Source organism: Tenrec ecaudatus, chromosome 12 (genome assembly GCF_050624435.1).
Source record: "Tenrec ecaudatus isolate mTenEca1 chromosome 12, mTenEca1.hap1, whole genome shotgun sequence".
In the NCBI taxonomy this organism is placed as follows: domain Eukaryota; kingdom Metazoa; phylum Chordata; class Mammalia; order Afrosoricida; family Tenrecidae; genus Tenrec; species Tenrec ecaudatus.
Genome location: NC_134541.1, coordinates 7,814,860 through 7,838,736, shown reverse-complemented (window position 1 = coordinate 7,838,736; position 23,877 = coordinate 7,814,860). Strand labels below are relative to the sequence as shown.

Here is a 23,877-nt window from a genome sequence, read left to right as displayed (position 1 = left end):
CAAGATGGGAGGGAAAAAAATCCTCAGGAAAACTTCCCTGATATTTTTCTCAGCGATACAGTTTTCCGTTTTCTTTAGAATGTGCCCTCATAAGACACTGTGACCACCCTGTGGCTTTCCAGAAAATCTATCAAGATAATTCAAAAATGTAGCCGACCCATTTATGTTGGTTGGACTTACCAAGGAAACCATTTAGAAGACTAATGCAAAGGAGCCACAGCTCCTGGCACAGCAGGAGCCCTGTGCCCCTTCGCCCAGCCCATATGCCACCAGCCCGCCTCTCCACCACTACCGCCACCACGTGGGCAGAAGGTGAGGGCCCCCTGGAGAGGTTCTGCAGCCTGGGCTAGGGCCGGGGCTGCGGGCCTTGCATAGCTTCCAGATGGGGGACTTGCCCGTCTCCTGCCCAGCCTGCACCTCTGTGCTCGTGGTCAACGAACAGCGCAACCACAGCGAGCCCTGTTTCGCCAGGAAGGAGGGATTGTCCGAGTGTGGAAGTTGCAGGCTGGCTTTTCACTGCAGTGTGAGTGGCAGAAAGAAGACTTGGACCTGCACAAGCTGGAATGTTCTCCCAAGGTTGTTCTGGGGAAGGCTGGAATCCCCTGGAGGCTGTTGGGTTAACAGCGAGGATTCTGGCCAAACAGAACATCCACCGTCTGAAACACTGCTAGCCGCGAAGGACTTTGAGTCCATCTGGATAAGCTGGACCATGGGAAGAAGGACTTGATCCAGAGCGGCATAGCCTCTCTCCACCACCTTCACTTGAGTTTCCGGCCCCAAAGAGCCTGGGGGATGCTTTTTGCCCAGGTTAACTGCGATGGTTTCACAATTGAAGATCATGAACTTTCTCATTTGGGATCAGCAAATTTTCCGGATGGTGCATTGATAAACCATAGCTGTTGCCCCAACGTGATTGTGAGCTACAAGGGGACCCTGGCAGAGGTGAGCGCCATGCACAAAATCAGCCCAGGTGAGGAGGTGTTCCCCAGCTCCATTGAGCTCCTGTATCCAACAGAAGAGAGGAACAACCGGTAAAGAGATTCCTATTTCTTACCCTGTGGGTGCCAGGAGGACACCACCAAAGACAAGGATGAGGCCAAGGTGGAAATCCAGAAGCTGACCAACCTCCCCCCTCCCCCCAAGAAAGGGTGGAAGCCCTGGGAGACATGGTCAAGTATGCCTGCAACCTCATGGAGGAGTTCCGCAGGGCCAAGCATTGCAAATCCCCTGTGAGCTGAGGGAGAGCTGCGAGCTGAGCCAGGAGAAGACGAGCTCCGTGTTTGCAGACAGTAAGGTGCACATGTTGCATGTGATGTCCCAGGGCATGGGCGTCGGCTGTAGGTGCAAGACTGGGAAGGAGCCTTGCGATGTGGACAGAAAATCACTAACCCTACAGTAAGCATTGCCCTTTGTCCTCTCTCCACGAGGCCTCCATGTGGCTGAAGCTCCACAGACTGGACTGGGGCCTGGAGCGCAAAGCCTCCGGAGAATAAGCCCTGAGCTAGGCTGTCGTCATCGCAGAGGTAACTCACAGCAAAGGTCACCCGTACATTTCTGAGATCAAACGGGAGATCCAAAGTCACTGAAGGCATGTGGCATCTCAGTTTCTATTTAAATCCCAGTTCAGAAGCCAGAAAACAAATATTTCAAATCTTACACTTCACTCCAGCATCAGTCCAAAGAAAAAAAATATGATGGGGAATGAAAATTCTACCTGCACTTTTGCCGTTCTCGTTGCTTGCATGGAGGGGGGTCATCATCTCTCACTTCAGAAAAAAGTTCATGGTTGAATGTGCCCCTCCCCCAGATATGTAGCACGATTTCATGTACAATATTCTGCACAGGCTGGGTTGACAACGTGTAGTCCTTTTCCCCTTCATGCCTGTTGTTTGGGCTGATGTGAGTAGATTGGGTAGATTAAGTGCCACCTGTCCCCCTGATGCTGTTGGTATGTGTCTGAGAAAACCTGAATGGTGCAGGGAAGAACAAAAACAGAACTCGTGCACACACACACAACAAGACTAATACAGTGTATTGTGGAGAGAGTACCTCTGTAGCCTCTATTTATCTCAAATTTTATTTGGCATAAAATCATGCATGTATGAGTTATGGAATTCTAGTGGTAATACTTTTAGACTTGCCAATAAACTTCTGAAAATGAGCCAATGGGAATGTCAAAGTTTACATCAGAATATTGTCTATTTTGCTTTGGACACATTATTGAGACATACCAATCACTAGGAGGGACATCATGTTTGGTGGAATAGTGGGCTATTACAGGTGAGTGTGACCCTCAGTAAGATGGACTGACACTGGGAACAGGGATGACTTTGAACCTGGCAGCAATCATAGGGTGATGCAATGTTTGCCATGTTATAGTCATGTTATAGTGACTCTGTAGTTACCAGAAGTCAGAGCCAACTTGATGATAGCTGTCAACCTTTCCACCTCTCTCTCTCTCTCTCTCTCTCTCTCTCTCTCTCTCTCTCTCTCTCTATCATCTACTTAATCATCATCAACTAACTGTAGCATTAAGCAGGGAGTTGAGTAAGAAAGCTATTTAGTGAATTTCCTCAGAGAGCTCTTCTTTGATACAATTTTATGACTGGAGTAGGAATAATGATAAGTCATTGGATAGTTTGCGGGTAACAATCGTCAAGATCACTGTCAGCTACCCAATAAGCTATACAAGTGTAGACTTATTTGTACTAATACAAAAATGTAATATACAAATTCACTTTTTTATCACATCAAATATTTTGTTCCTGGGAATGGCTGCCTTCTGTTTGTCTCTCTCCCAATTCCACAGAAACTTCCTATAGATTGAAGGCTCTTTTTTTACCCAACAACAGTTTTGGGGCATATAATTCACATATCATACAATCAATAATTCAATCATATCGAGAAGCATTGTACAATCCTCACTGGAGTCCCCTTGGTTTAATAATGGGTGGAAGGGAAATGAGGCCTTTCCGAAAGCACTGCTAAAAGACATACTCGGTGGAGCGTTTGTTCACTACTCATTGCAAAGTAAGCTAAAACATATCTTTCAAAGAAGCAGGAGTGTAATGCTTGTCCCTGGCGTTCTCTTCAGTCCATCTTTTCCCCTGTCTTTGCTGAGTCTGCATATGAGCCGACCATAGCAGCTGCCAGGGAATTGGCTGCTAAACTGCAGCAAGGGGGCAAGGACCCAGAATGAGATTAGAATTGTGGGAATGTTGAAGGGACATAGGGCATAGTGGACAAAGAGACAGTTCCCTGAGGGGCTTTCAGGATAGAATGACTCAACAACACTGTCAACCACAACAAGACCCATTGCCATCAAGTTGACCCCGACTCATAAGCACACCCTGTGTTATAAGGCAGAGCTGCGGCATAAGCTCTTCTGGGTTGTAAGTTTTACAGAAGTAGGTCACTAGGCCCCTTGTCTGTGGCCCTGCTGGTTGGTTTCAAACTGCCAAACTTCAGTTCAAGTGGCTAAGTGCAAACTATTTACTCCACCCAGAGACTCCTCTGAGCAACGCTACTGCGGTTGTTGTCATGTGTCCTGTCATGAAATGGATTCTGACTCACCGTGGTCCTTGAAGAAAGAGAACTGTCCCCAGAGGGTTTCCTCTGCTGTGACCTTTATCAGAACAGATTGCTAGGTGGTTTATTTATTTTCCTGTTTACTTGATTCCCACCCCCTGTGGAAGAGCTGGTGGGTTTGAACCTCCAACTATTTCTTAAAAGCCAAGCATTGAGCTACTGGGCAAGTAGAACTTCTTTCAACAACACTCAAGCCAAACTCATGGCCATCAGGTTGATTCAAACTCATCCCCACACCACAGGGCAGAGCAGAATTGCCCCTGTGGCCTTCCAAAGTGATATAAATCTCTACAGGACAACACGTCTGCCTTTCCTTCCTCATCGCAGCTGGTGGATTCAAACTACTGACTCTGCTGTTCAGAAGCTCAGTGTGTAACCCACCACATGATCACTAAAGGGAATCAAAAAGAACTTACTGATGTTCAGTAGTTTCATGAAACGAAGTCATACATCATGATGACCCCTACTACTTTCTAGAGAAGTCCAATTCAATGTTTTAAAATTAGCTTCAGTATGATAGATTTGTATTTTTGGTCTGTGTAAGCTTTACTTCTGTGATACTATTATGGTGTTTATATTTAAAGGGTTTCATTGAATTTTTTGCTGTTTTATGTAATCCTTAATGTAATGCTCTGAATTGTTTATGAATTCTGAAAGGAAACCTTTACATTATGTGTTTTTAAAAAAATAAAGTTTACTTGGTCTCTCTTATAATTCAGGATTTCATAACTGACTCTAAACTTGCAATGAAAGCAAACATAATAGAACCTCTCTTAAAAACCCACTAGCCTAAAACAAAAAAGGTATTTTTTGAAACCCATTCATGAAATAGAACACTGTATCTAAATTAGATAAGGCAAAGGGTTTTAATGACTCCTAACTAGTCACAGAAGGTGTAGCTATTGGTCTGGGGTAGTGGTTATGTGTTGGCCTATGATCCAAATGGTCAGAAATTTGAAACCACCAGCAGGTCCTTGGGGAAAGAAGATCAGGCTTTCTATTTCTGTAAACTGCTTCAGTCTCAGAAACCCACAGGGGTCACCATGAGTCAGCAATGGCTCCTTGGCAATGAGTTTGGAGTTTTAATTGGTTTCACAGAATCCAGAGCAAAGAAGAATGAAGAAAGACAAAGACAAACAGAAACAAGTAGTGCAATGAACTAAGAGACTGAGTAGCAGACCACGTGAACATCAGTCTTCATCACCTGAGACCAGAAGAACATGATGGTACCTAGGTACCACTACTGACTGCTAATAAAGAGATGATATTGGAAGGTCTTGAGTATTAGGGGAGAAAAAAATGAGCAATATTCAAAATCCCCAAACAGACCAGGCTTACTGGTTGAATAGAGTCCACCACCGAAACTGGTTGGTACAACCACCAAAATTATCACCCTCAGTCACTCTTCAAATTTAGGAATAAAATTATCCATAGAGCTCAACTTTTCAGCCAAACAGTAAGCACATCAAGATGGAGAGCAATAACAGTAGGGGAGGTATGCATCCTTAGAAAAATAAATCATTAGGGATCCATTGGGAAGCACATACCCCAGGATAACATTCCGTAGGGTTAGGAATGCAGAATGGACAGGGGAAACACAGGGAGGAAGTGGGATGCATGAGACAAAATGTGTGTGCATTGTTGAATTGGAAACTAATTTGCTCTATAAACCTTTACTCCAATTCACAATAAGAAGTTTTAAAAGCACCAAACCAAAGCAACAATAAAACACAAAACAGGTCAAGGGAAATGGTCTGAAGTGATGGTTTCAGTGTAAGACTTTGATGCCATGATCGTAACGCGGAAACATTTATTTTATGGTTTCCCCAGGGATGCGCTGAGGAACAGGGTCACCCATGGTTGAAGAGATAGCATCCCCATGGTGGCATACTGTGGAGCAGTTCCACGGAGTGGTCCTGGATGCAGCAGGCAGCTTGCAAGCCCAGAGTCTGCAATGCGCTGACTTGCTCTAGGGATGCTTTGGCTTGGCTGTAATCACTCTGTAACAAACAAAAAAAAATTTTTTTTTTCATTTTTGAACAATCAATGAGCTCTATCTCTCCAAGTGCATCGCAAAAGCTTTCTCACCAAATCCAGTCTCAACTGCCCTGGTTCCTGCCCTCTTGAATTGTCTGCAGGGGGCTCATCAAGCACCTTTTTACATGCCACATTGTATGTATTTTAAATGAGAGCATCCAAATGTCAGCCTCCGAATTTGAAGCATTTAGGTGTTTCTGTCTGTCGCGTTGGATTCAGAAACTCTATTGAATATTCTTAGGGTGAAATATATATATTCTGGCCTATGTATTTGTAAGAGACCATTAGTCAATGATAGGACCGCAAGAGGAAAACCTTAGCCTTAGGAGAGGATGTATTTTTGTTTCTACTCTTAAATCGATAGGTCTTCAAAAGTAAAGGGATGGAGAAGATGGAATTTATTGTGTGAAGACATGAGTGTGCCAAATATATTTTTTCTGTTAGTAGAAACCTAAAAGAAGATGGATTGTGTGTGCTACCCGGTTGTCTGCATTTCAGTCTATTTCTTTTTGCAATTTGTTTTCTCTACAAGGATACAGTCAACCAGCTACAGGAACTAGTTGGTGATTCTATGCTTACTTCTATTCCAGGATTTCTCAGTGAATCCAGCTCACTCATTCTTAGAAAACACATCTTCAACAAGTAACTGAAAATTCAACTGAGATAAATGTAAGTTGATTTTTTTCCTCATATAAAAAGAAAATCAAGGATTTGGACTCAGATCCCCTTTTGTCTTTTCTGTTAAGCTTCATACTTCTTGGTCTCAAGATCAAAAGGAGATGATGTTCTACTCCAGAATCAGGATACATTCCTCATTAAAAAAGGGGGGGTTGGGGGAAGGCATTTATTGGTAATGAAAATAGTGAAGGCATCAGCTACCAGCTGAAAGGTTGGTAGTTGAAACCCATTCACCGGTACTGCATAAGAAAGGACTGGAAATCTGCTTCCAAAGTTCACAGCCTTGAAAACTACGGGAAGCACAATTGTACTCAGGACTGAATAAGGTTGCTGTGATATTTGAGGGTTTGTGTCCATTCCGCTGGGCCAGGATTCTCAGTTACCATTGTTTGCTGTGCTGAGCAGGCAGTCCTGACCCCAAGGGGCAGGAGGTACAACAGAACAGCACACCGCCCAGCCCTGGGCCATCCTCGCAATAATCGTTACGCTTGAGCCCATTTTAGCAGTTACTCTGTCAATCCTTCACATCAAGGATCTTCCTCTTGTCCTCTAACCCCCTACTTTACCAAACGCATCCTTCTCCAGGGACTGATCCCTCCTGATAACATGTCTGCAGGATGGGAAATGAATTCCCAGCATCCTGGCTTCTCAGGAGTTTTCTGACTCTACTTCTTCACTCTTCTGGTAGTCCATGGCCCATTCCATACCCTTCACCAACACAATAGTTCAAACACATCAAATTTTCAATCTTTTAAAAATTAATTGTCCAGTTTTCAGATGTGTATAAGCAAAGGGAAGTACTCCGGTTTGTGTCTGAAACACCTTAGCCCTCAAGGGGCACCTTTGCCATGTAACACTTGAAAAGGATATTTGGCAGCAGATTGACCCAGTGTAATACATTGTTTGATTTCCTGGATGTTGCTTCCATGGGCACAGCTGTGGATCCAGGTAAGACGAAATCCTTGACAACTACAATATTTTCTCCATTTATCATGATATTATCTATTGATACAGATATGAGAATTTTTATTTTTTGTGTTTGTCTCTGTATTGATAATGAAATAGGAACATTAGCTATGAGGGAAGCAATGCACAATGAATCCCATCCCCTCGCTGTGGTCTCCCTGTTTCCTTCCACTTCATCCTAAGGCTCAGCACAACTTGTATAAGCATCACGGTCTTGACTTGGGGTCTCTGTTTAGTCTTTCATCCCTATTAGGTCAGTGGCAGTCTCTCTCCACTCGTGTCTCTACACCACCTGCCAGAAGAAACTCAACACGTCATTGTTGATTGGGAACAGAGTAAGAGTCAAAGGAGCCCCTTTTAAGATGTGATCATGCAACCAGAACACTGTACATTTTGTCAAAGGTGTGTCCCAGCAAGTCCCTGAGGGGCTAGCCTGGCGAACCACAGCACCCTACTTTGAAACAGACCCTGATTGAAAGGAAAGCTTTTTACGTTGCTGGTAAATATCCAGAAAGAATTCCATGGAGACTGAGATTGGATTCAGGAAGACCCTGAATTAGAAGCCTTTTGCAAACCTAGTGCTCAGAATGTAAGCTCTAATATGGCGCCAACGTCTGTTTCTCCTTCCTTCTACTGGTGGGCATTTGGGTTGTTTCACACTTGATGCTATTGGGAATCATGCTGGGGTGAACATGAGTGTGAATGTATCTATTCATGTGATGGCTCTTAATTTCTTTAGGATATATACCAAGTAGAGGGATTGCTAGATCATATAGTATGTCTATTACAGCCGGGGAAGGAATTCTCCTACTGTTTCTCACACTGATTGCCCCATTTGACAGTTCCCCCGGTGTTTGATGACAGCGGAGTAGTAGAGTGTTACCTACATCCTCCACAACAAAGACTCAGGAGGCCAGATAAGACAGGTGCCGATGGTCCACCTGGAGCCAGGGGTTTCTGAGAAAAGAATAGAGGCACAGCTAGACCAAACAGCAGAAGAGACAGGCAGCGTGGGTGAAATGTCTGCCTGACTGATGTCATCGTGGGTGCTCTTAGGTGTCACGGGGTTGGATCTGAGCCACAACGACCCTAGGCCCCACAGAGGGAAATGCCACGCGGTCCTCAGTCAGCCTCACGCTTGTTCCCAGGCCTGAGCCCATTGCTGCAACCACTATGGAACTGACAGTGTGTGGCCAATTTGATCCGTTACAAACCACATAGAATCCCAACAACAGCCTGATCATTCGGACCTGCTCCACTTTAAAAGATTGAAAAATCAGCGTGCCTGAGCTGACACCATTCTGCATGGTTGTTAGAGGCAGTGGCTAGCCCCTAGGTGTGCTGATGCCAAGCCTGTTGCTGTTAGCTGCCAATGAGGCAGTCCCCAAGCACAACAGAACAAAATGCTGCCTGGTCTGGAGCCATCGCATGGATTGTTTGCTTAGTCTAGCCAAGTTGTGTGTGGAGGAATATTGCCAGACCTTTGTTCCTAGCCCATTTTAGTCTAGAGGCTTTGCCGAAACCTGCTTAGCCTCACAGCAATATGCCAGCCTCCACTGACAGGTGGGAGGTGGCATGGTGCCGCATGAAGGGTGTGTTAGACTGGGTTGACTAGAGAAACAAATCAAGAGGCACTTTGTGGTAGTAACATCATCTGATGTCAAGTTGGGACTTGAGAGGATTAAGAGCGAATGGGATGGTGTCTAGTCTGTTAATTGGGTCATAGTCAATGAGGTCTCTGTGTGCCTAACCTTCTCCTGAGGATTCTGGGAACTCTTGTAATTCCTCCTTAGAGGCTCTCTCTCGCTCTCTCTCTCTCTCCCCTCACTCCCTGAGACTCTCTACTGACAAGACACATGGAACTGTGCTAGTGTCCTGATCTGGAGAAGCCACGTGGAGACCCCTGACAGTGCTGAAGTGGTTACAACACCACTGGCTCCACAGGACTTCCCACCCACTGGCCTGTGATGGTCCTGCACTTGGCATCATTGCCTGTGTTTTGTGAATCTGAAGATGACTTTATAGATGGGTATCAGGCTTATGGGCTAATATCAGACTAATGATCTGGACTGGGCTGGGATGTTTTCTCAATATTCAATCGTTCTTGTATATAAACCTCTTTCTTATACACACTCATACGCATGTAAGAGAGAGCGTTATATCAAAGAGCTATTGTGTATTGAGAAAACATCCAGCCCAGTCCAGATCAAGTCCATAATTCGGATATTAGTCCATGTGTCCTGTACTAGTCCACAAATTCCCCTTCAGACTCATGCTCAATGATGTCAAATATAGGAAGATCACAGGCCGCGGGTTAAAAAGTCTTGTGAACCCAAGAGTGATGAAATCATCTCAGCACTGGCGTGGGTCTCCACGGGGCTCCTCCAGCTTTCTGAGTGTCCCAACAGCAGGAAAGTAAAGCAGAGAGAGAGAGTGTGCCTACCTCCAGTGAGAAAGAGGGGAAGTTCCCAGAATCCTCGTGGGAAGGCCAAGACCACAAGCAGGCATCTTTAGGCCGTGACCTGATTGACAGACTAGACTCCACCCCTATGCATATTTATCAAGTTGACATGGAATTCTGTAACCACCAACACAAAGGACACCTGCTGGAAATTAAACTCAGGACTCCCATAGGGTGATGCTAATACCACTGAGCCATTATCTCTGTATCAGTACCAGCAACCTGGACATTTCTCCAAGTACTGTCCTGCCCAGCAAGGCAGCCACTAGCTCCAGGTGACTTTTAAACTCTTGAAATGTGCTATTAGCATAACAGACCCATCCTAACTCAAAGACTTAGCCCAGCACAACAAAACAACAGCGTACTAATGTTTATACTGGTTACATGTTGGCGTCATAATAAGAGAACCATAGTGTATCAATGAAACATGCTATTAAAATTAAGTTCTCCCATTTCGTTCCACCAGAAGAGCTAACCTTACATAGGTGGTACCTGTTATATTGCCATAAGACAGCATTGTGTCAGATGCCCTGTACCAGGCCAGGCTACAGTAACTACAACATGCAATTTAACTCATTTAAATGTTCCCAGGTTCTAGTCAGAAATAAAGGGAGAGAAGCTTCCAGGAAGAAAGGGGATTCATATCTGTGTGGTTATTGATGAGTACGATCCAGTCGATTTTGACTCCCAGGGGTCCCAGATGACGGAGCAGAAGGGTCTAATAGAGGTTTGTTTTGTTGCCATCTTTACAAGAGCCGATGACCAAGCATTTCCCCGGCAGAGTGGTTGAGTGGATTAGAACTTCCAACCTGTCAGCTAGCAGCCAAACATTTAGTCTCTCTGCACCCCCAGGCCCCCGAAAAGAAACTCTGGATGTGTTTCCCAAAGGCTATTTGCTCATCTTGGAAAAGCATGAAGAGCCCATCAACATGCGGAATTGAGAATGTGTCCTGGAGAAAGCTTAACCACAGGCAGAGACACCAAGCCAAGTGAGCTCACCTTGTGGCTTTCAGCTTCCGTGGGGAGGAGGGGTGGTGGGGGACAGACTACTTACCATTTATAACTGTTGAATATCAAAACACTTGAATTGCATGCTTCTGACAGGTTCCATGAGGCACGAGTCTACAGAGAAGTTCTTTGTAAAAACATGTTATTTTTACCTGATGCATGCCTAACACAGATATTTTTGAACTTTTCTGCTTTGTTTGTTTTTTGCTTTTTTCTACTCGCTTTTAGATTGAGGATTTTCTCTGTTTCATTTCGTTTATGCTGCTGGCTGGGTCCTTTTTAATTTTTTTCTTTGCTTTGTATATTTTCCTGTAGGGGTAGTCAGAATGCTGGAGGGGGGGGGATCTAGAAAGACAGTAATGGGGTTAAAATTTACCTGAGGGGCTGGGAGAGGATGGAGGGAGAAATAGGGAGACAACTGCAATGGGATAATAAGGAAGAAAATGTCCCAACTTTGTGGGGGTGATGGTTTTACAACCCTTCTTAACACATGAAAGACTGGATTTTTTTTTTTTTTACCAACTTATCCAAGTGGCCATGTATTTTTTTGGCTGTTAGTTTTTGGGTTATTTTTTTTTTTTTTTGCATTAAACCATAAATGGGTTTACATCTCATCAAATTTTTATCATATTTATTTAAAACATGAAGACAATTGAGTTTGATACATTCACTACTGATGTAAACACTAAATAGAGTAAGTGGTCAAAATCTATCCAAGCAGATGGCATCTGAAGACAGCGTGTAGAAATCACGAATTATCTCGTGATCCATCCGGAACAGATGGCGCGTGAAATATGCATAAACTTGGGATCCATCCGCAATGTGTATGATTGAACCATTGAATCACATGATCGGTTAATTATACCTCAAAATATATTTTTAATAATCGTCCGGGTCAGTTGGCTCATGCATAACAATCATTGTGAGGACGGCATAGGATGAGCAGTGTCCAGTGCTGTTGTGCTGGGGTCACTGTGGATTGGTACCTAACAACAAGTAAACTGAGCTACACAGAGAGAGAGCTTCAATAAACTCATAGAAAATTCCATTATCACTTTTTGCAAACCTTTTAAAGCCTTCGTGTGTGTGTGTGTGTGTGTGTGTGTGTGTGTGTGTGTGTGTTGTGTGAATGTGAGGGGGCATTCAATTTTATTTTTTAATGTTTTATTTTTAAGCTCCCTCATATTTCTATGATTTCAGTTGGGAGTCCAACTCATAACGATCACATCTGTTTCAGGATGGAACTGCTTCATAAGGCGATCAAGATCGTTAAGTCTTTGAGAAGCACATTGCTTGATCATTGTTCCAGGACATTTCTGAGAGGGTTTGAACACTGGCCTTTCAGCTACTAGTTACTTGTTTTTGCCACCCAGGCTAGCTTGCTCTCTCTCTCCCTCTCTCCCTCCACATAAGCACCCATAGAGATTTTTGCAGCAAATAGTAGTTTCTAAATGCAGTATTGTAGATGATATCACTTTGTTGAACTCAGGTAAGTTCTGGGCATATGTTATTCTAACTGATTTTAATTTTTCTTGGTAGATGTAAATCTCTATCCAGTCTCGGGCACAGAAATGTCGACCATGATTCACTGTGTATCACAATAAGTAAGATTCGTTCCCAGTGAAAGTTCTAATTGCTCCATGAAAATGCAATCCTTGCACATTAGATCCATCTTTACTTCATTTTCAATGTGCAGGAGCTTTGCTTCAAAACTCAAAGATCAGGTGTATTTCATTCTTTCTTGAGTGAGTAACAAAAGGTGATACATTCATATTATTCCGATGTAATCATGGAGATACTTTCTGGCTCATTTATATCTATATCGCACTAATGCAGTGACAAGTCAACATCGTGCCCTTTAATCATGCAAAATGGTAAGGTCTTTGTCAGTTGAATAAATTAAGGACAATTAACAGAAAAATGAGCTACACATATGAAGCTCATTAGTTTGAGATGCAGGGATCCTTTTAATTCACTGGAATTGTTTTCTTTGATGTGCCAGATGCTGGTTTGGCCCGAGAATCAGATCACCCCCAAGCATGAAATGTATGCGCCCCCTGTTCTGTAAACACACTTTAGTAGCCAGCACAGGACATGGCCTGTGTGTATATGAATCCTTGGTGAAGAGGAAACACCTGTCTTCTGAAGCAGAGATGTGAGTCGAGACTCCAGTAGTGTCCAGACTGATGAGACCAAAGCACGGGAACCAATGGTGAAATTCACACTAGCAAACCAGCTTTGATTACAAGGCAAGAGATTGCACATTGTACACAAATCCTCGGTGAAAAGACACACAGTCCATGCAGATCAGTTTTCCCAAGGATGCGCCCCACAGAGAGAAGAGTGTCTCACATTTGCTCGCTCTGAGCACACTTGCCTGTGAATCTGCCGTTTTCTTCAGTCTTTTCATAGTGTGCAGTTATTCTGGGATGCTACTTCACTTTTCTCAGGGTTTTGCCGACAGAGGTAAATTTCGGATTTTGTTTTTGTTTCTTGTTATGTCCACGTGTTGAAGGAAAGTTGATACTTACAGATTTTTACAAATGGATGACAACGAATAGGATCAGTACCAGAGATGAGTCTACAGAGTGGATGAACTTGAAGTTGAGTTCTAAAATGCAACATCTCCACTGTCTATTCCTGCTGTGTTGGTGCTGTGTGTTACGGACATGTGTGCGTATTTATGTGTGTGGCAATTACACTTTTTGTTTGCCTATGATAAAATACGTGTGTTCCCTAAGAATACGGTCTTCGTGGGAGGATGCCGTTGTTGTTTTTAATTGTCATCCAGTTGATGCTGGCTCACAGAGCCCCAGCAGCAGAGCAGAACAGCCTCATAGCACACCCAAGGCCACACTCTACAGTGGCAGATCAGCTGGTCTTATTCCCCCGCAGGACCGCTGAATGGGTTTGCGCCACCCATCCTTCAGCTGGTGGCTGAGTGCTTAATCACTGCACCACCCTGCCTTCCACTGTGAGGCTCCAACCCTCAAAACGCGGTGCATGGTTAACGCGAGTGTGCGGTGAATCACATTATTCCCCTAATCCTCGTTGAGCATTGGCAATTCTCGGCCTTCAGGGTGCAGGGATAATTAACTGAACGACTCTGTCTCTGTTCTGGCGGGAAGACACAGCTGATTAAGCTATAAATACATGTCATGATAGCATTGCAGTAATGTTCTGTGAAGGGCATAAGGTGGCAATACCACCGAGGAGCCAGCAGGGTTCACTCCAACCCCCTGGGAGACAACCTCTCTCAAGAGTTCATTTTCTTTTTCTTAATGGTCTGTTAAAAAAAACAAAACAAGAACAACAACAAAAAAAAAACTGGGCCTGATCGATAGCTAGGGGAAAGGCACAGGAGGTTGTGCCTGTCGTTGCCTCACCAGGTACTAATATGGCCCCGTCTTTGTACAAGGGTTTCCTAGGGGGGAGTTGGATGTGCAAGAACGACGATCACGTATCACGTTGTTGTTGTTGTGCTTGTTTGTGTGTACCCTTGAGACAATTCCAACTCTCAGCCACCCCATGTGACAGAGTCAAACTGCCGCGGGGTGTCCTAGGCTTGGAACGTTGATGGGGTGGTGTCTCCCTGCTGCCAATAGAGAGGGCAGGTGCACAAATCTTACCCTTAGCAGTTGAGTGCTTAAATATTGCACAACCAGACCACCTTTCTGTACCATTACTGGGTGACTACACCAGTGTTAGAACATTCAACATTGAGACAAAACTAGACTCTCAAAGAAAAACCACATGTAAGTGTTTCTAACTGGCCTGATGGATGGATCCTTTGTCACACCGTGGAGAGGCTGTCGACCCATAATTAAATGTTGAGGTTGAGGCAGCCATCCAAAAGGGACAAGAGGGAATAAATCAAGAATTGATCACTTCAATAATTATCTGCCGTAACTTCTCTATATTAAGTTTATTTTAAAAGGATAGTTCTACCAATAAGGGTTATAATCTGAATGCATCGGTGATGGTTTAAAATACACCAACTGACTCTTCTTATTTTTCTTAAAATAATATATAATAAACAACCTTTAAAATTTTATAGGCATACTATGACTATTTGGGTTTTTGCTTAACGCTTTCCACGTTACCCGACCCTCCATGTATTCAATTAAAGTAATCTTCCATGGGGCTCCCCAAGTCAGATTTAGGGAAATCACACTGCAGGATTTCAAATATGTATATGAGGCATTTGAAAGCAATTTCTGGTAAGAGAGGACCATAAATTGATACCCCAAGGTACATCTCACACATTACCCAACAAAATGTTTTCCTTTAAACAAGATTCAGAGGGAGGGGTGATATATTAGCCAGGAAATGTAATGGACTAAGGTGCCATTACTTATTAAATAGGACTGTTGCCATGAAAAATGAACACTTAATGTATCCACGTCGGCACTGCAATCCTGTTTCATTTTCCCTACGTACACAGAAGGCTCTGACTATCATACGCTTGGTGGTCTCTTTGCACCCATCCCATTTGCTTGAGCATTGTGTCTGGATTAATAAAGAGAGTCTATTTCCCAAAATGATCATAGACAGAAAGGCAGACTGGCCCTCTCCCAAGGACACGGCTCATCCCTCTGGAAAGTTCAGGGAGACTGGAGGTCAGTGGGCCCTCACTGGGACCATGGAAAGTTTGCTACAGCCTCTGTGTCCAGCAGACTAGCAGCCTGGAGTGTCTGCTTCTTCCTAACCTTTGAAAATCATAAAATAAATCCAATGCTTCATAGACCATCTGGTGCTTACAAGGCAATGTCTACAGATAAGTCTGAGCAAAGGGCAAGCTATTAGCCCCACCGGGAGAGAGTGCCGGGGAAATCCATTCTCTTTCACTTGCCCCGTCTCTACCAAGGATGGAGTGCATTCCTCTTTCCTCTATGCAGTCACTCACTTACTGCCGAATTACCTGCTTTTCCTAATTCACGTTTAGATTTCATTTTTTTTAATCAGAATATATGGAAGAACGGTGTGATTCACAAGAATATGATTGTAAGTCCTACTAGTGACTTTGGTGCAGCACGGTAAAAATCTAAAGACAGAAAGATCAGCAAGATAGGTAGAATAACTAAACAAATGAACATAATGTAAATTAAGTATATCCGTTACATTAAAAACAATGTGGATTATATATTTATTCTAAAGAAGTTTCCTGGAAGGTATGTGGGAAGGGGATAGAAACAAAACAAAAACCAAGCATAGTATTGTTCTCAGAGCATTCTCTTTGTCCACAGAAGGAACTCAGCATGGTGTGTGCCTCGTTGGCACTGTGTGTGTGTGTGTGTGTGTGTGTGTGTACGTGAGTCTGTCTCTGCAAAGACAGCAGTTATGCTATCCACAGGACAGACAGACACCATTCCTTAGTTTGCTTTTAACGTGAACTTGCACAAGTCTTTCATTAGATTCATATCCAATGTCAGCTATCCAGATGTTGGTCTTGCTATACCATATTCAGTGTTTCTGTCTATGCACCAAAAGGCACTGGAGCAACGCTTACAGGTCTGCTCAGATGTCTCTAACATTTAATTTATGCCACCAAGTAACACCTACTTGTTATTACAGACCACTGGCTGTCCTTTGGATTTTTAATATAAACAGCTTTATGGGTGTTGGCTCATAACTATAGTGATGGTTCAGGTTATATGTAAGTTCATAACCCCATCTGCAGATTCCTTTTGAGAGCAGATAGCAGACAAAGGGAGACAGGTTTTCGTTTACATGTGTGTTCCCGAGTCTACATAGATGGAGTCCCAATACTGTCATTAAAAATAATAATTAAGATACACTCATACAGTTGTGGGGGGGGGAGTCAGTCTGGTAATCCCTAGTCTAGTTTATATTCTTTGAATACATCCCCTATTAAAAACACAGTGGAGTTTCAATCCAGAGCATTAAACTCTGCCACTGAGTGATTCCAATGTAAAGCATCCCGAATGGAGAGAGTAAAACTGCCCCCGGGGGGTTCAAATCTTTAGGGAAGATCTTTAAGGAAGCTGCCTTTCACAAGTTTCTCTCAAAAGATCTCTCTTGGGTCTTTTGATAAGCAGGGCATGCTTAAAACTGGCTTCTTTAATCCAGACCAAGATCCCAAAGTCATAAAGAAGGTGGCTGGGATGATGCAAAGCAAATGGCTTGGTTGATGCAAACAAACAGGCCCACTACCACCCACTCACTGTCTTGCTTTGTTGTTGGGAGCGGCCAAGTTGGCTCTGACCCTTAGCAACCTGTGTGCCCGAGGACACAGCACCGTCATGCCCTGCAGGATCCTCACCATCACGGTGCAGCCACCGTGTCAGTCGGCTCACGGAGGGTCTTCCTCTTCGGGCTGCCCTCCTACCATCACAAGTTTTAGCAGAGAAAATTCTGGATGTTTTAAATCCTTCATTTGCACATGTAGATATTACAGAGGGAAATTGCCTGTCACAGAACTATTAAGTTTCAGTGATTCAAGACCATATTTTCATAAAATTCCATTGACTAATGGCTATGGAAGGAAAGCTTAAGCCTTCTCATCAAGTAACTATTCTGAGCACTACTGGATTGTTCACGCAAAACACCCTGGCACTGGTACGTTTGTTTCACAGCCTCCCGTCTCCGTGGAGGTATTTTTGTACATATGCTATGCTAAGTTTTTAAACAATAACATGCTTTAAAAAATGACATAGTGGTGCTTACCTCCCAGGGGAGGATTGGTTGGAAAGCAAATGAAGAATGATATTTGCATAGAACATTGTAATTTCGAGTTTAAAGCCTGGGAGTGATCTCACCTTTGGGTGGTAACAGATTAGAGAGAAGCACTGTGGAGACATTGATGAGTTATAACGGCAACCTCCGTTAGGTGCATATTTCTGCGTCAACATGCAGAGCCAAAGATGACTTTTTCTAGTGCCTTCTGTTACCTCTCGGTGGTTTCCTAGCGTTCAGAACAGTAACCAGAGGAGTTCAGTTCACCCCCACCCTTGCTGAGCGCTCCCTCAACTGCACAGGGCCTGCCCAGTGAGTGTGAGGCTGGAGGCTCAGCCAGCAAGACCCCTGCTGCCCACCGCCTGGCCACACAGAGTCTGGAGGGCCAAGGGCGCAGGCTTTGCTGCCCCATAACTGTGCATAGGAAGGGAAAAGAACAAAGGCTTCCCCCTCACCTTTAGCCAAAGGAGGCGGTGACTTGGGAGCATTTTGAGAATGAGAGCTCTGGCTTCATCAAATCTGGGGAACACTGGAATTGGTGTCTGCGGTGGATTACACTGTGTGTCCCTAAACATGTGTTGGAATTCTAATCCGGTGGAAGGAATGTAATATCATAGAATCCCTCCCTGCAAGGCAGGCGGATGCTGTTATGGAGGCCATACCAATGCAGGGCGAGCCCTAAACCAAACCACTTTGAAGTTATCTAAAGAGCAGTTGGGCACAGAGACCAGTGAGGAAAACTGGGGGGAAGAGGGGTGCTGGGTAAAGACCACTGAGAGCATGAGGGCTGCTGGGCTGTAGAAGCTGAGGGACAAGGACTTGTTTCCAGTGCCAACACAGAGCTAGCACGCCCTAGAGCTGGTGCTTTGAGTTCAGATCTCCAGCCTCAGCGACTGTGAGAAAGGAATGCGTGTTCTTTAGAGCCACTCCTGGTGGTAGTTATGTTCCAGCCCCAGTAGGAAATTAGAATGGTGTTGAAGGAGGGGCCAGGAAGAACCTGGTGGAGCAAGCAGAGAGAGGGTGGGGAAGGAAAAGAGAGGGGAGTGCTGGAAAGGTGGAGGGGAGGGCAGAGAGAGGGGAGGAGGACCAGAAAGGAAGGAGAGAGGTGGGGAGAAGGGGAGGGGGAGAGGTGAGAAGAGAAGAGAGGGAGGGGAAGAGAAGAGGAGAGAAAGGATGAGGTGGAGGGAGTAAGGAAGGAGAAGGAGAGGGGAGGGGAGGGAACAGGAGGAGAGTGGAGAAAGGAGAGGGAGAGGCAGGGGAAGGGGAAGGGAAAGGGGGAAGGAAGAGGAGGGGAGGGAAGAGGAGGTGAATGTAGAGGAGAAGATAGGGAGTTACCTTGTGTCCTGGCTGTGCCGTCACTATGGTTACAACTTGGGAAGTATTCCCCATGGACCAAACAGGGGTGCATCTGAAAGGAATTCCCCTGGGGTTGCCTTTGGAGAGACTCAAGCAGTGAACCCTGTGATGCACACAGAGAGGTGGAGTCCTTGGATCCCTGTTGATGAGAGAGAAGGAATGGCTCCAGCCAATGGGATACAGTTGGAGCGCCAGGCACCACCTCTGTGGGGAAGCCAAGGATTTGCCCTCTGGAGGAGCAGGCCAGCCATGGGACCTCAACTAAGTTGAGGTTCCAAAGACTCAACTGAGGTGAGACCTGCCTTCCTGATCACTCTGCTCCTCTTAGCTCCAGGCAGGAACCTGTGCCAATCCTCAGGAGGACTGCAGAGGAAGAGGAGAGGGGGCATCACAGAGGAAGAAATAAACCAAACTGAAGGAGAGTAGTGAGAAATCAAGGACTTGCAGTGGTTGAAAGACTGGTGATTTAGTACAACATGAGTAGACTTTTTTGTTGTTAAAACAATTTTATTGTCATATCATTCTTATATTATATCATTCAATAGTTCAATTATATTTAGAAGGGTGGTACAATCTTCACCACAATCAATTTTAGAATATTTTCTTCTTTCTTTTACTCATTGCTATTAGCTCCCCATTCCCCACAACCTCCCCTGCTATTCCCCCATGAAACCATTAATCCAGTTACTGTCTATAGATTTACCTATTTGGATTTCATATACAGAAAAAAGCCTGACAACCATAATAAAGTACAACAGACAAAACCCTCAATCTGAAAGCTAGCAGGAAATATTGACAAGAAGAACAAACAAAATGGGTCAAAAGGGAGCTAAAATGAGAAGGTGTTACAGTTTAACTATATCTGCAGCAATCCCGTCTCCAAGGCCGGAGAGTAGACCTCTGGAATCATCCTGGAGAAGGAGGCTCAGGTGGGCTGGAGAAAACCAGCGCTGCTCCCAGGCAAAAAGTGAGGCTTTCTACTCTCAGAACGATTGACAACCTCAGAAACCCACAGAGGCGGGTCTCTCCTGTCCTAGAACGCCACTACAAGCCCTAGCCAACTTGGTAGCAGTGAGTTTGATTTTTTGGAGAACCAAAAGGCCACAGAAAAGCTCTGTGCTTTGTTCAATACGCCATCCAGTCGAAGGAAGAGGGAGCCAAAGAATGAGTTTGAAGGAGCAGAGGACAACAATAAATAAATAAAAGCATTTTCTGTTTGCATGCCGTGTCCACTGGGTGCAGTCCACACGTTATACTCCTATCTCCCTGCTTTAAAGAAAACCCCAAACACTGCTTTTTAAAAAACATTGCTTTATACTCTCATGAAATATCCTCCAGGGAAAAGTCTTCGGTGATGTGGAACCTGGTAGAATCCTTTGGCCCAGGTGCCATGGACAGTCCTTTCGGGGGTCATGGTTCCTTATTGTCTTGCTGCAAGGACGACGCCTTGCTGGGGCAGGGACGTCTGAGGCTGAGACTGGGGTGTGATTCAAGCTGTGATTCCTGCCCCAGAGAGAGGGATGGTGCAAGAACATCCAAAACAAAAGCGTCCCGCCCCCTATGCTATTCCTTGCTATTAAGAGACTGGACTGCGTTACCCTTGGAAAGAGCTCAAGAGAGCCGCCAGAAAGAACAACTTTCAGGGGGAAAAAAAGAAGAGTTGGCAATGCTACTTCCTTTGTTTAGAAGCAGTCACAACAAAGACCCTGAGCCATTTAGATACCTGTGGGCGCCTGTCCTTCCAGGGAAGCAAATCTGCCAATGCACAGCGGCGGAGCAGGCATCCACTGGGCTTGCCAGTGCGGGGGCTCTGTGGGTTGTGTTCTGGTTTTGTTAACTCGTGGGACTGCTGAGCTTGCTGTTGTTGCTGCAGCAGGCTCACCGGAGATCATCGATAAAGCAGACAAACTTAAAACCTGCAATCGGATGAGCTTTGATGTGCGTGTACCAACATTGCTAGCCTCCAGGAGCAGGAGAACGGCCCCCCGCAGGGGTTTGGAGGCTGTAACCCTTCCTGGAAGCAGATTGCTTCATCTCCCTCCCTCGGGATCGCTGTTGAGTTCACACCATGGATCTTTCCGGGGAAAACCCAGCACTTACTCCCTGCACCCCTGGGGCTCAGCCTAAGTCTACATGCACCTGACCACCACAGCCCCAACCAGCATCGTAGGCACGCCCACTGTTGTTCTTGGGTGCTGGACAGTCCGTTCAGACTCACAGTGTCTTACGTGCAGCAAAATGGAACCCCGTCCAATCCTCTACCCCCTCACCAGAGCTGCCATGCTTGAGTCCATGGAGAAAGCCGCTCGCTCCAGTAGATAATTGTTGCTACTGTTGCTACGGTCCGGAAGCATAGCAACTCTCCCACAACAGGAGACATTGCCCAAGCCTGCGCCATCCTCACCATTGGAATGATGGAGCCCATTGGTGCAGCCATTGTGTCAATCCATCTCATTGAGGGCCTTCCTCCCTTTGACGGCCCCTCCACTTGACCATGCATGATGACCTTCTCCAGGGACTGGTCTCTCCCGACAACACGCCCAAACTATGGGAGATCCTTACCTCGAAGGAGTGTTCTTTTCTTCCAAGACACATTTGTTTGTCTTTTCGGCAGTCCGTGTACTTTCAATATCCTTCGCCAGCACGCTGACTCAGACGCGTTGATTCTTCACGCTTCCTTCTTCAATGTCCCCAGGGGCCCTTGGATCCCCTTCTCACCCTCCTTCCTTACCCTGACACCCAGACGACTTTGTTTCCATTTTCTAGATTTTTATCAAAAATGGAATCACACAGATGTCCCCTTTTTTTTGTTTTCTCTCTCAAGTCATAATTATTCTGAAACCCATCCACATGGCCGCACAGACCAGTCATTCCTTCCTTCCTCTTCTAAATAGTATCCCCAGAGAGGTAGGAAACACTGTGTTCATCCGCCGCTGACTGGAGGATATGTCCATCAGTTCCCATCAGGGGTCCTCCGCTCTAATCCTTCTCAGGGATGCTTTCCCTGGCCTCTAGTGAGCAGCGAACACACAGGGCTGACTGTTCTAGAGGGGTCTCCACAGAAGCCTCGGTGCTTCCTCCATGTGCCTTTCTGTCCTGCGGACAGGACTCTGCCCTATGAATTCTAACAGTCTTGATATCCCTGGATCATCAGCTCCATCTCCTCACCTCAGGGAAACCTTGGGGCTCCACATGGACGCCCCCTCCCGGCTAGTGCCTGAAACTCTCTCGGCGAGGAACTGTGCGCTCAGGGATCAGTCATTGATTTCCTGTATCTCAAGGGCCATTGCTTTTGTTCCTGGATGTCCAAGCTTTTAAAGAAAAGATAATTTTTTAAAAGAATTGTATCTAGTTTTTCAATTTTTCATTGCCGGGGGTTGGTGGTTTACAAAAGGGTTCATATTGTCTGTGTTAATCCATCTTGGTCAGAAGTTGAAATCTGATGTGTTGTCTTAAAATTATTTCCTTGCCAGCAATTTAACAATCTCCAGATTCCACCTAATAATCCACACTGTCAGACTCTGGAAAATCGGGCTGGCCTGCAGTGGCCTCTTTCCTATAGGAAACAAAAGGCTGGCTACCTTAGTCTGGTGACAAGACATTACATAACCATTTATCAAACATAGCGTTTTCGTTTACTTAAACAGTTGCCTTGGAGTGGATCTCAACTCTTCCCCCAGGCCCCATGCATGTCCCAATAGAACTGGGCTCTGCAGGGGGTTAGGCTGTGTCTTTGAAAGTCCATTACCAGGCCTTCCCTTCCAGGTGCTGACCTTTTGGTTAGCAGCTAAGCAGTTGATGCTCCCCCAGGGCTCCTGCATCAGAGCTTGGGAAATAGGGTGACTCTGTCCTTCTGTACACCCATAATGTAGCCATTTCTCTAGGCCAGAAATTAGATGGCCAAAGAGTTTTAGTCATTTCTTGAAACTTGTATTATTTTTTTTTAATTGGGAGAGGGAGGGAAATGGATATTTCATTGAAATGGTGTTGTATTACTATCACTCTTGGCAACAAAAAGGGAGAAATGACCACTTTTATTGCCTCAGAACTTGACATTTTCACATTTAACCTCCCGTTAAACCAATGAATCGAAGTCCTTAAGCAACACTATGATTAATTCATTGAGATACATATTCATGAGCCTGTAATGCATACGAGGCTCTAGCCTGACCGCGGAGATTGACACAGGGGGTGAAGGAAGGCATCATTCTCGTCTCTGGGTACATTCTGGGGGCTGTCCTGCAAGACGCACAGCCGTCTGCTGGCTCCCTTCTCCAGGTGTTGGCACGGACTACCTTATGGGAAGTAAAATGACACCTTCCGATGAGACCACCTCAGGGTGATTCTGAGGAGCCAGAGCTGAAGCTTCATGGTAATGTGGTAGTTTAGCAAGTTTTGGCCGGCTATTTCAGCAAAGGGCGGGTTGTCTCCCCTGGCTATGTGGATGGAATTGCTCTCCCCATTTCGCTTCAGTGAGCTGGGTATGTTTCTTCTCTCAGAGTCATTGCTCCGTCTACTTGCTGCGCCTGGACTGGTGAGAGGTGTAGCACGAAGTGGGAGGAGCCCACAAAGACCAAGTCCATGCGGCTTGGTGGCCTGATGTGAGAGGAAGAAGAGGATTGGGGTTCCAGGCAATAAAAAGGAACAGATGCAGATTCCTCCCGCACACTGGGCAATATTCTCCTCCTTCTTACCACTCGGTCCCCGAGGAGCAAGTGCTTAATGGACGTGAAAGCACCGTGTAACCTTGATGACCCCATCACATGCAGGCCAGCATATGCTGGCCATAGAGTGGTGGCATTGACAACGATGCAAACGATCCTTAAGGAACATGCATGACGCCCAAAGCACCTCGCAGGCTTTCCTGCTGTGATGAGTTAAAGTCTCAGGTACCCACAGGCGCAGTTCTATCTGTTCTTACAGGGTACCTATGACTAGGGACCAACTCGATGGCGGTGAGCTGAGTGATTTCACTTGATGTAATAGCAGCCAATAGGCTGTAAACATCCAAAGTGAGCGAAGTTCTCTGTGGGATACAACATCCTTAGTCAGATCACATCCCCGATGCAATTGAAAGAAAGTTTTGC

General features: G+C 45.2%; 1 pseudogene; it reads left to right on the top strand.

Moving 5' to 3' along the window:
* The first annotated feature begins 263 nt into the window (after positions 1 to 263).
* Positions 264 to 1,586, top strand: LOC142422294 (N-lysine methyltransferase SMYD2 pseudogene; annotated as a pseudogene).
* Positions 1,587 to 23,877: the final 22,291 nt, after the last annotated feature.